Source organism: Chiloscyllium plagiosum, unplaced genomic scaffold (genome assembly GCF_037043375.1).
Source record: "Chiloscyllium plagiosum isolate Xiang-an unplaced genomic scaffold, Cpla_swu_hap1 HiC_scaffold_26, whole genome shotgun sequence".
Lineage (NCBI taxonomy): Eukaryota > Metazoa > Chordata > Chondrichthyes > Orectolobiformes > Hemiscylliidae > Chiloscyllium > Chiloscyllium plagiosum.
This window is the reverse complement of record NW_028270164.1, coordinates 61,442,356-61,453,534: the sequence shown is the minus strand read 5'-3', so window position 1 is coordinate 61,453,534 and position 11,179 is coordinate 61,442,356. Positions and strand designations below refer to the sequence as shown.

The 11,179-nt window shown below is 47.1% G+C and overlaps 2 long non-coding RNA genes across 2 annotated transcripts in view; one reads left to right on the top strand and one right to left on the bottom strand.

Annotated features, from left to right (window-relative positions):
• Positions 1 to 796: 796 nt before the first annotated feature.
• LOC148145194 (uncharacterized) lies at positions 797 to 7,016 on the bottom strand. Its single transcript, XR_015750978.1, has 3 exons — positions 6,885 to 7,016; positions 3,870 to 3,942; positions 797 to 1,010 (listed from the first exon to the last, which is right to left on the bottom strand). It is a non-coding gene; the product is annotated as an uncharacterized LOC148145194 (long non-coding RNA).
• A 301-nt stretch (positions 7,017 to 7,317) lies between these two features.
• LOC148145193 (uncharacterized) overlaps positions 7,318 to 11,179 on the top strand; it is a 39,496-nt gene continuing 35,634 nt past the window's right edge. Inside the window, exon 1 of the long non-coding RNA XR_015750976.1 lies at positions 7,318 to 7,478. This is a non-coding gene — a long non-coding RNA (uncharacterized LOC148145193). The remainder of the gene's footprint in view (positions 7,479 to 11,179) is intronic.

Sequence of the window (11,179 nt, the reverse complement as noted above, 5' to 3'; positions counted from 1 at the left end):
AATGTGTTTAGTGATTGATTTTGAGTTGGAGTGCCATGCTCAAGGCATTCTCTGTTTTATCTGATTCAGGATGGTTACATTGTTCCAGGTGAATTTGTGTCCTTCATTGTCTCTGTGATTAGAAAAGAGAGTGCATTGGTCATGTCTGGCAGTGGTGAGTTGGTGTTCGTGTACTCGTATGAGCAGTTTTCTTCCTGCTTGATCTCTGTAGTGTTTTCACAGTCCTTGCATGGTATCCTGTAGATAATAGTTGTCCTGTTGGATGTAGGTGTCCAAGGAGCTGGCAAGAGGTGTTTGCTGGTTTGTGAAACATTGTGATTTCGACGGGTCTGAGTAGTCAGGTAGTCATTTCTGATATGTCCTTGATATATCGTGTCTGGTCGTGTAGTGTTTTCTTCTTGAGTTTGTTGTGAAAGTACTGGAGGATAGTGCTTTTGGGGTCCCTGGTCTATTTAAATCCATTGAATAGGTGTTCCTGCTCTGCCTTCTGGAATTCTGGGTAGCTGCAGTGTGTCCTTGTCTGTTTAAATAATATTGTAATGCAGCTTCATTTATAGGTGTTGTGTTGGTGCTGTTATAGGTCAGTATTTGGTCTGTATGGGTGTTCTTCCTGTTCACACTGATCTGGAGTTCTCTAGTAGGTATCCGGGAAGGAGAGTTTGCTGTTGTTCTCCTCTTCTTCAGTGAACTTTATTCTAGTAAGGATGCTATTTATCTGGTGGTGGCTTTCTTCCAGTTGTGTACGTTTAGTGATGACAAAGGTGTCATCTACATACCAAATCCAGAGGTTGGGTTGGATGGTGGACAGAGCTATCCATTCTACACGTTGCACTATTGCTTCTGCTATCAGTCCTGATATCGGGGACTCCATTGGGGTGCTGTTGATTTGTCTGTATACTTATCCATTGAATATATCTGGGATGCTCTAAACCGGTACCAAATCACAGAGAGAGTGAACATATGAGAGAGCATCGTGGTACAGGAGCTTGATGCCAACTCAGATCTGGGAGCTATAGAAGCAGCAAAGTAGGAGGATATAAATCAGAACAATCAAAGCGTAGTCGTACCAAGGAGTCACAGATACATAGAACACAGAACATAGCACAATACAGCACAGAACAGGCCCTTCGGCCCATGATGTTGTGCCGAACATTTGTCCTAGCTTAAGCACCCATCCATGTACCTATCCAATTGCCGCTTAAAGGTCACCAAAGATTCTGACTCTGCCACTCCCACAGGCAGCGCATTCCATGCCCCCACCACTCTCTGGGTAAAGAACCCACCCCTGACATCTCCCCTATCCCTTCCACCCTTCGCCTTAAATTTATGTCCCCTTGTAACACTCTGTTGTACCCGGGGAAAACGTTGCTGTCTACTCTATCTATTCCTCTGATCATCTTATAAACCTCTATCAAGTCATCCCTCATCCTTCGCCGTTCCAACGAGAAAAGGCCTAGCACTCTCAACCTATCCTCATACGACCTATTTTCCATTCCAGGCAACATCCTGGTAAATCTTCTCTGCACCCTCTCCAAAGCTTCCACATCTTTCCTAAAGTGAGGCGACTAGAACTGCACACAGTACTCCAAATGTGGCCTAACCAAAGTCCTATACAGCTGCAACATCAGTTCACGACTCTTGAATTCAATCCCTCTGCTAATGAACGCTAATACACCTTCTTACAAGCTCTATCCACCTGAGTGGCAACTTTCAAAGATCTATGAACATAGACCCCAAGATCCCTCTGTTCTTCCACCTTACTAAGAACCCTACCATTAACCCTGTATTCCGCATTCTTATTTGTCTTTCCAAAATGGACAACCTCACACTTGGCAGGGTTGAACTCCATCTGCCACTCCTCAGCCCAGCTCTGCATCATATCTAAGTCCCTTTGCAGCCAACAACAGCCCTCCCCACTATCCACAACTCCACCAATCTTCGTATCATCTGCAAATTTACTGACCCACCCTTCGACTCCCTCATCCAAGTCATTAATAAAAATTACAAACAGCAGAGGACCCAGAACTGATCCCTGCGGAACTCCACTTGTAACTGGGTTCAAGGCTGAATATTTACCATTTACCACCACTCTCTGACTTCGACCAGTTAGCCAGTTTTCTATCCAATTGGCCAAATTTCCCTCTATCCCATGCCTCCTGACTTTCTGCATAAGCCTACCATGGGGAACCTTATCAAATGCCTTACTAAAATCCATGTAAACTACATCCACTGCTCTACCCTCATCCACATGCTTGGTCACCTCCTCAAAGAATTCAATAAGATTTGTAAGGCAAGACCTACCCTTCACAAATCCGTGCTGGCTGTCCCTAATCAAGCGGTGTCTTTCCAGATACTCATAAATCCTGTCCTTCAGTAACTTTTCCATTACTTTGCCTACCACCGAAGTAAGACTAACTGACATGTAATTCCCGGGGTTATCCCTATTCCCTTTTTTGAACAGGGGCACAACATTCACCACTCTCCAATCCCCTGGTACCACCCCCGTTGACAGTGAAGATGAAAAGATCATTGCCAACGGTAGTGCAATTTCCTCTCTTGCTTCCCACATAATCCTAGGATATATCCCGTCAGGCCCGGGGGACTTGTCTATCCTCAAGTTGTTCAAAATGTCCAACACATCTTCCTTCCTAACAAGTATCTCCTCTAGCTTACCAGTCCGTTTCACACTCTCCTCTTCAACAATACGGTCCCTCTCGGTCATAAATACTGAAGAAAAGTACTCATTCAAGACCTCTCCAATCTCTTCCGACTCAATACAGTTTCCCACTACTGTCCTTGATCGGACCTACCCTCGTTCTCGTCATTCTCATGTTTCTCACATACGCATAAAATGCCTTGGGGTTATCCTTGATCCTATCCGCCAAAGATATTTCATGCCCTCTCTTAGCTCTCCTAATCCCTTTCTTCAGCTCCCTTTTGGCAATCCTGTATCCCTCCACTGCTCTGTCTGAACCCTGTTTCCTCAACCTTATGTAAGCCTCCTTCTTCCTCTTTACAAGACATTCAACCTCCCTTGTCAACCAAGGTTCCCTCACACGACCATTTCTTTCCTGCTAGACAGGTACATACATATCAAGGACATGTCGTATCTGTTCCTTGAAAAATTTCCACATTTCCACGACATCCTTCCCTGACAGCCTACGCTCCCAACGTATGCTCCTCATATCCTGTCTTACAGCATCGTAATTACCCTTCCCCCAATTGTAAAACCTACCCTGTTGCACGCACCTATCTCTCTCCATAACCAAGGTGAAAATCACAGAATTGTGGTCACCATCACCAAAATGTTGACCCACTAACAAGGCCATCACTTGTCCCGGTTCGTTACCAAGTACCAAATCCAATATGGCCTCCCCTCTGGTCGGACAATCTACATATTGTGTTAGAAAAGCTTCCTGGACACACTGCACAAACACCGCCCCATCCAATCTACTTAATCTAAAGAGCTTCCAATCAATATTTTGGAAGTTGAAATCGCCCATGACTACTACCCTGTGGCTTCTGCACCTTTCCAAAATCTGTTTCCCAATCTGTTTCTCCACATCTCTGCTGCTATTGGGGGGCCTATAGTAAACACCCAACAAGGTGACTGCACCTTTCCTATTTCTGACTTCAGCCCATACTACGTCCAAAGGCAGATCCCCCTCGAACTTCCTTTCTGCAGCCGTTATACCATTTCTAATTAGCAACACCACCCCCCCTCCTTTTTTACCACCCTCCCTAATCTTACTGAAACATCTGTAACCAGGAACCTCCAACAACCATTCCTGTCCCTCTTCTATCCACGTTTCTGTGATGGCCACAACATCGTAGTCCCAGGTACCGATCCACGCCTTAAATTCACCCACCTTATTTCTGATACTCTTTGCGTTGACGTTGTAAGAGGGAAGAATGCAGTGGGAGCTCGAGGATTACACATACCTGGGAATCAAAGACACAGTAACCCTGTGAGGGAGCAGAGTACGTTGGGAGCTCAAGGATTGTACATGCCTGGAAGTCACAGAAAAAGTGACCCCGTGAGGGAGCAGAGTGCAGTGGAAGCTCGAGGATTACTCATACCTGGGAGTCACAGAGACAGTGAACCTGTGAGGGAGCAGAATTGAGTGGGAGCTCAAGGATTATTCATACCTGGGAGTCACAGAGACACTTCTCTGCTGCCAGGAGCTGCCTGCGCTGAGGTTGAAAGAAATACAAGGGGCATCAAAAACTGTAAGTTCATTTGCTGATAATGAACTATTATTCGCAACTGTCTGTAAATTGCTAGAAATTAGCAAACTTATTTTTTCTTCTTCTGAAAGAAGAGTTTAACTCATAACTACCTGGAATAAGTGTTAGTCTGAGCCAACATCATAATCTCAGTAAACCACAGTCATATAAGGAAATGAATCCTAAAGTTATTTCCCTCATGTTAACTTCATACTCAGTATTTAATTAAATAAGACTGATTATGTTTCAGTTTAAGACATTGTAGCACAGTCAGCCAAAAGGAAGATTACATTAGATTCCCCACAATGTGGAAACAGGCCCTTCGGTGCAACTAGTCCACACCAACCCTCCGAGGAGAAACCCATCCAGATTCATCCCCCTATACCTAACACTTGGCATGATCAATTCACCTAACCTGCACATCTTTGGTTGTGGGAGGAAACCCACGCAGACATGGGGAGAATGTGCAAACTTCACACAGACAATTGCCTGAGGTGGGAATTGAACCTAAGAGCCTAGCGCTGTGAGGCAGCAGTGCTAACCACTGAGCCACCATGCCACCCTATGATAGAATTTGTTATATTGGGAATTAGGATTCCAGCTAGTGTCCTAGATGAACACTGGGTCTTGGAGCTCAGACAGTGAGCGGAGACTCTGTGGGACTAATGCAACACTGAGATTTAGATGGATAGCAAATACAGAGTAGGGATCATTCTGCAGTCATAACGGCCTGGAAGGAGGAAGGAAATGGGCAACCATTCAATCCAAGAGAAACAGTCAGGAATCACAGGAATACACTGGGGCCCAACTCACAAAACAGTTTTTGCAGTTTCAAAGCTGAGAAGGTGCTGGCTGCTCAAGGGCCATGTTTATGGCACCACAATCAGCCTGACTGTATAGGAGGGAAGTGAGAAAGAAGGTGGATCAGAGGGGATCCAGTAATGAGGGAAGACTCAGGCATTTCTGAAGCTTCCACATCCTTCCTGAAATGGGGCAACCAGAACTGATCACAATATTCCAACTGTGGTCTAATCAGGACTCCATCGAGCAGCAGCTTAACTTTGCAGCTCTTAAGCTCAATCTTTCTGCTAATGAAAGCCAAGAAAACATACACTGTATTAATAATCCTATCAACTTACTGGGTGGCAACTTTGTGGGATCTATGGACATGGACCCCAAGATCCCTCTGTTCCTACACACTGACAAGAATCCTGCTTTCAACCCAGTATTCTGCATTCAAATTTGACCTTCTAAAGTGAATCACTTCACACTTTCACAGGTTGAACTCCTTCTGTCTGTTTGTGACCAGTCCAAGAAAGTATGTACTGTTGGACCTGGTAATTGGAAAAGAGGTGGGGCAAATGGATCCAGTGTATGTTGGAATCATTTTGGGGCACAGCGCTCATTTTATTGTGAAGTTCAGGACAGCAGTAGAAAATTATATACAATAATTGAATACACCTTGTCTCAGTCAAATCCATCGAATTCAGCACCGCCTTCCTAACCTGCAATCTTCTTCCTGACCTCTCCGCCCCCACCCCAGTCTGACCTATCACCCTCACCTTGACCTCTTTCCACCTATCACATTTCCAACACCCCTCCCCCAAGTCCCTCCTCCCTACCTTTTATCTTAGCCTGCTGGACAAACTTTCCTCATTCCTGAAGAAGGGCTTATGCCCGAAACGTCGATTCTCCTGTTCCCTGGATGCTGCCTGACCTGCTGCGCTTTTCCAGCAACACATTTTCAGTGCTACCTTCTCCACAGGCTCCCTACATTCTTGGACATCCTGACAAACAGCTAGCCTACTTGCTGGACTACAAGTCCGGATCCCATCCCCCTGCCAAATTAGTTTAAACCCCCACGAAGAGTGCTAGCAAACCCACCTCCCAGGATATTGGTGCCCTTCTGGTTCAGGTGCAACCCATCCTGCTTGTACAGGTCCCACCTTCCCCAGAATCCAGTCCAATTATCCAAATACCTGAAGCCCTCCCTCCTACACCATCCTTGCAGCCACGTGTTCAACTGTACTCTCTCCCTATTCCTTGCCTCACTGTCACGTGGCACCGGCAACAACCCAGTGATGACGATTCTGTCTGTCCTAGCTTTTAGCTTCCAGCCTAACTCCCTGAGCTCCTGAATGACCTCCCCACCCCTCTTCCTACCTATGTCGTTGGTGCCAATGTGCACCACGACTTCTGGCTGCACACCCTCCCCCTTAAGGATTCTGAAGACACGGTCCGAGACGTCTCGGACCCTGGCACCCGGGAGGCAACAAACCATCCGAGAGTCTCGCCCATGCCCACAGAACCGCCTGTCCGTCCCTCTAACTAGAGAGTCTCCTATAACTAGCGCTCTCCTCCTCTCCACCTTTCCCTTCTGAGCCTCAGAGCCGAACCTCTTGCCAGAGACCCGGTCACTGCAGCTTCCCCCTGCTAGGCACCCCCCCCCAACAGTATCCAAAGCGGTATACTTATTGTTTAGGGGAACGACCACAGGGGATCCCTGCACTGCCTGCTTCCTCCCCTCCCACCTCTAACTGTTACCCAGCTACCTCTGTTCTCTGGCGTAACTATATCCCTGCAGCTTCTATCTATCACCCTCTCAGCCTCTCGAATAATCCTCGAATAACACACCCACTCAAATATCAATCACTTACCTTCCTGACCAGCTCTGCGCTCCAACCTCACTTCCGCCCAGCTCGCGCCGCTCTCTGTGTGAAATTTAAACCAGGACTCGTATCACGATCCTGATCGGTTAGGGCAGAGAAAGTATGGCAAGATAGAAGGAGAGATCGCTGATCAAATTTTCGCTTTAATATTGATAGATCCTCAGCTCGGAGGAAATTGACTAGGGGCCCATTTATGTTGCCCTGTCCTGTGGTTTTTAAGTGTTTGCTTTGGGTGTATCTGCTTGTTCTGCAGTCGCTGAGGGCTCGTCTTGTCAATTTCAGGCGTCCCACCCCTAGCTGTTCAACGCTTAAATGTTTGTTTACTTTGTGGTAAGCGGTTACACACTCGATTACCTTTTATTGCCTAAGCTGTCAATCAGTCACTTCCTGTGTGTTCTGTGAGCGCTCTCACTAGTTTTTCCTCAGAAGCCGAAGCACAGCGCTTATAAATCAACCCAGGACGTCCACGGCGCCAGGCGATGCCAACTATATGAGCTGGGCAATGCTAACCACGTGGTGAGAATTGCCCAGAGCCGAAAATGAACAAGAATACATGGTAAATGCGTTAATTTCAAGAATAAGGTAGGAGATCCTTTCGTTATACCTGGGTCACCGTCAGACACTGTGCTAAAAGAGACAGGGGACAGCCGTTACCTTATTCCCTTCACAGGGGACCTTTACACCTGGTCACAAGGGAATTGGCCATATTAAAGGGAATTGACCGTGGTCCTTTAAATTTGATAAAATTGATTCTTGGACCACCACCATCATGGTGGGGGTGGGGGTGGGGGGAGGTGGTGGCACAAGGATCCCTCATGGGACACTGCATGCTTGCTGCAGTGTCTGCAAAGTTTTGGGACATTGCCAAACACCAACAGCCCCCGAAGGTAAAAGACCATTGCAACAAAACCCCAATGGCAGAGACCCCTACCACCCCCGATACAGCTCGATCCCCCATCCGGTGCCCCGCAGCACTCGTGCCGTCCTAACCCCCCGCAGAAACTTCCCCTACCAGCCCCAGAGTCAGACCCGCTGCTAAATGAAGTGACTGCCTTTGTTACTGCACAGCCCACGAGAAGCTCACAGCAGCTACCGCGCAGCCTGAACCATTACCACTGACCAACCCAGATAATAACATCAGGCTCACACATACCGTGGCTGCTGTTCCCCTCAAAAACCAGGGTACTGAATGCCAGCTTCCATGCATTATGATTGGCTCTACTCCTCTTGATACGCCTTGGACCCACGCAGATTTCTGGGCCATGTTACAAGATGCTCAGACCGCTTGTATTCTACAATTGGCTACTCCAAATTTCCACCATCTACACTATCTACCCCAGGATGTGCAGACCCTGTTACAGCTCGCTTATGGGACCCACTGGGTGACCATTCGCCCTACCATTAACTTCCCTACTCAACACTGGGAAACTGCTGCAGACTAGGAGAGATGGATGGACAGCACTGTGAAGGAGGGGGGGAAAAAGCCAGTGCAAGACAGCACACAGACTTTGGCGCTGTTCCTTGGTATCTGCAGAGAGCAGATGTGCCTTTGCCAGACTTCATTGTCTGCTTTAGGGAGGTCTGGGACTCCTCGCCAGGCATTCAATTAACTGAAAACGAGAAGCAGGCTGTACAGACCCTACTAAACTGCATGCTCCCTACATATGTGCATGCATATAAACTACATAATCTGATTTGGCAAACAACAATCTGGGGGACACCTCGACTACATTCACTAACTTGGACAGAAATGGGTTGTTCACCATACCAAGACAGACGAGGTCATTCCCCCAAATCTCACAACTGCACTGCCCTAGGGATACAGCCAGGCCAGTACAGAGATCTATAGGATTTCCAAAAGGACAGTGTTAGAACTGTGGCAAAACAGGACGCTGGGTTAAATGCTGCTGGTTACCACCCAGGCCCCTCCACCAACCCGATTACCCACAGGCCCGATGGCAGTCCCACATATTCTCTTAATTGTCAACAGCCTATAGCTCCACAAGATTTACACCTTATGATGGTGCCCCTTATGATGGTGCACCCCTCCACTTCATGCCCCTCAGTCAGGCCCCCGCCCCTCCAGTGGAGTTTCCTCAACTTGTTGGCTCCTGCAACACTGTAGGCCACTTTTACCATGAAAACCCTCTGTTTATAGGTGATCTTCCAGCATCACTTTGGGTGCAGCACCCCAACCATGCAGGCCAAGTGCTGTCCGCCCCTCCACACACAGTCACACTCAAACAGGGTGCCATTCTGCTGTCTGTACAGCAATGCCCACTGTCGCCTGCAGCAGTAGAAGGGATCTAGCTGGTGATTGACTCCCGACAGCAGGGTGTCCTAGTTCCAACAACCAGTCCCTGTAATGCACCCATCCTACACATCCCAAAACCCAGAAGGCCAGGAAAATAGTGTTTTGTCCAGAATCTGAGGGCTGTAAAAGCAATTGTGATTCCCTGCTCCCCAGTGGTCCCTAACACTAATGCCCTACTCACTAGTATCCCTGCTTCCATCACCTGCTTTTCTGTAATTGACATCTACTCAGCCATTTTCTCCATCAAATTGTCCCCGAGAGCCAGAAACTTTTCAATTTTACATATGGTAGCTGTCAGTACACACGGACCAGGCTTCCCCACGAATACATGGAGAGCCTCACAGTCTATGCTGCTGCAGTATCTTCTCTACTTTACACCTGCCATGCAACAACACCCTCCTGCAATACTTGGTTGATTTATTGGCCTCCACTCTGCTAAATCATGTATGCAGGACACTACAGCATTGTTCTGCTGTCTGTCAAAGGATGAACACCGTCTCCATGGAGCAAATGCAACTCTGCCAGTAGAATATTCTTTGCCATTTGTCAGACTAAGCCGGTATATTTCCCACGTCTTGTTCCATTTGAACACATTTCAGTATCTGGGGAATGGTAAAATTAGTGAATATTCCCGGGTCTGACCTTATGAAGGAGAGAAGATCATTGCAGCAGCTGAAGATGGTTGAGCTTCGGACACTCTCTTTCCTGAGGAATGACTGCCGAGCTGCTTTGGTGTCGAATTACTGACACGAACAACAATCTTTTTTTTTGCTGGTGATCACTCCAACCAGCAGAGAGTTTCCCCCAGATTCAGATTAACTATAATTTTACTTGGGCTGCCATTGTCACACACTGTTAAATAGTGCCTTGATGTTCAGAGTAAATGCTCTCACTTCCCATTTGGAGTTCTACTCTTTTGGACAAAGCCTGCCACGGAATCAGAAGCTGAGTGGTCCTGTCATAACATTGACTGAATGTCATTGAACAGGGTATTATTGATTGATCCCATTATTGCTGACACCTTGCTTCATGTTTACGTGGCAGACTGTACAGTGATGGGTCTGTGACTGGATGCAATGCAAGAGCCCTGCTTATCATGTACTGGACGTATTTGGGCAATTTAACAGATTAATGGCAGATGTCAGTATTCTGCTGGAACAGAACAGCTTGGCTAGAGATGAGGTAATCTCTGGAGTTAATTGTTGTCAGAGCTTACAGCCATCACAGTCTCCAATGTCTCTCGCCATTTCTTCGCATCGCGTGGAGTGAATCAACTTGTCTGAAGATTGACATCTTTGATGCTGAGGTCCACTCAAGAAGGCCTAAATAGATGATTTGCTCGGCCCTCTTAGCTGAAGGTTGTTATAAATGCAGCAGCTTTATTTTTTTTTTCCCCTGATGACAGCGCTCCCCCATAACTGGGGGTTTCATTGTTGGAGATCAGCCTCCTCCACCAATGGTCTCTTTCAGTATCCACTATCATTTAAGGCTATTTTTGCAGGACTGCACAGAGATCTGGACCATTGATTGTGAGATTGAACAGCCCTGTCCATCACTTGCTGCTGATGCTGTTTTGTATCTGAAGAGCTTCTTCAGGTCATCATCTCATGTCTAGGACTGGCTGGTCCTGCTTCCAGCATGTCCTTCTGTATTCCAGATCTGGTGGCTGCTAGTGTGGATCTCTGGCTTGATGATTACTGTAGTGTGGCTGTGAGGTTGCAGACTGTAAGGGTCATGAAGAGTATGATTCAGCTGCTGGCCATGGTCCACTGCTCCTCGTGGAAGCCTCGATCTGTTTGAAGTCTGTACCATGGAGTACAGAGTATAGTACGAAACATAGTGAAAGGTCTACAACATGTGAAGATGGCACTTCTTCCTCACAAGGACTATGGAGTGGCCACTCTTACTGATATATTAAATGGACAGGTGCATCTGCAGCAGGCAGATTGGTGACGAAATGGTCATGTCT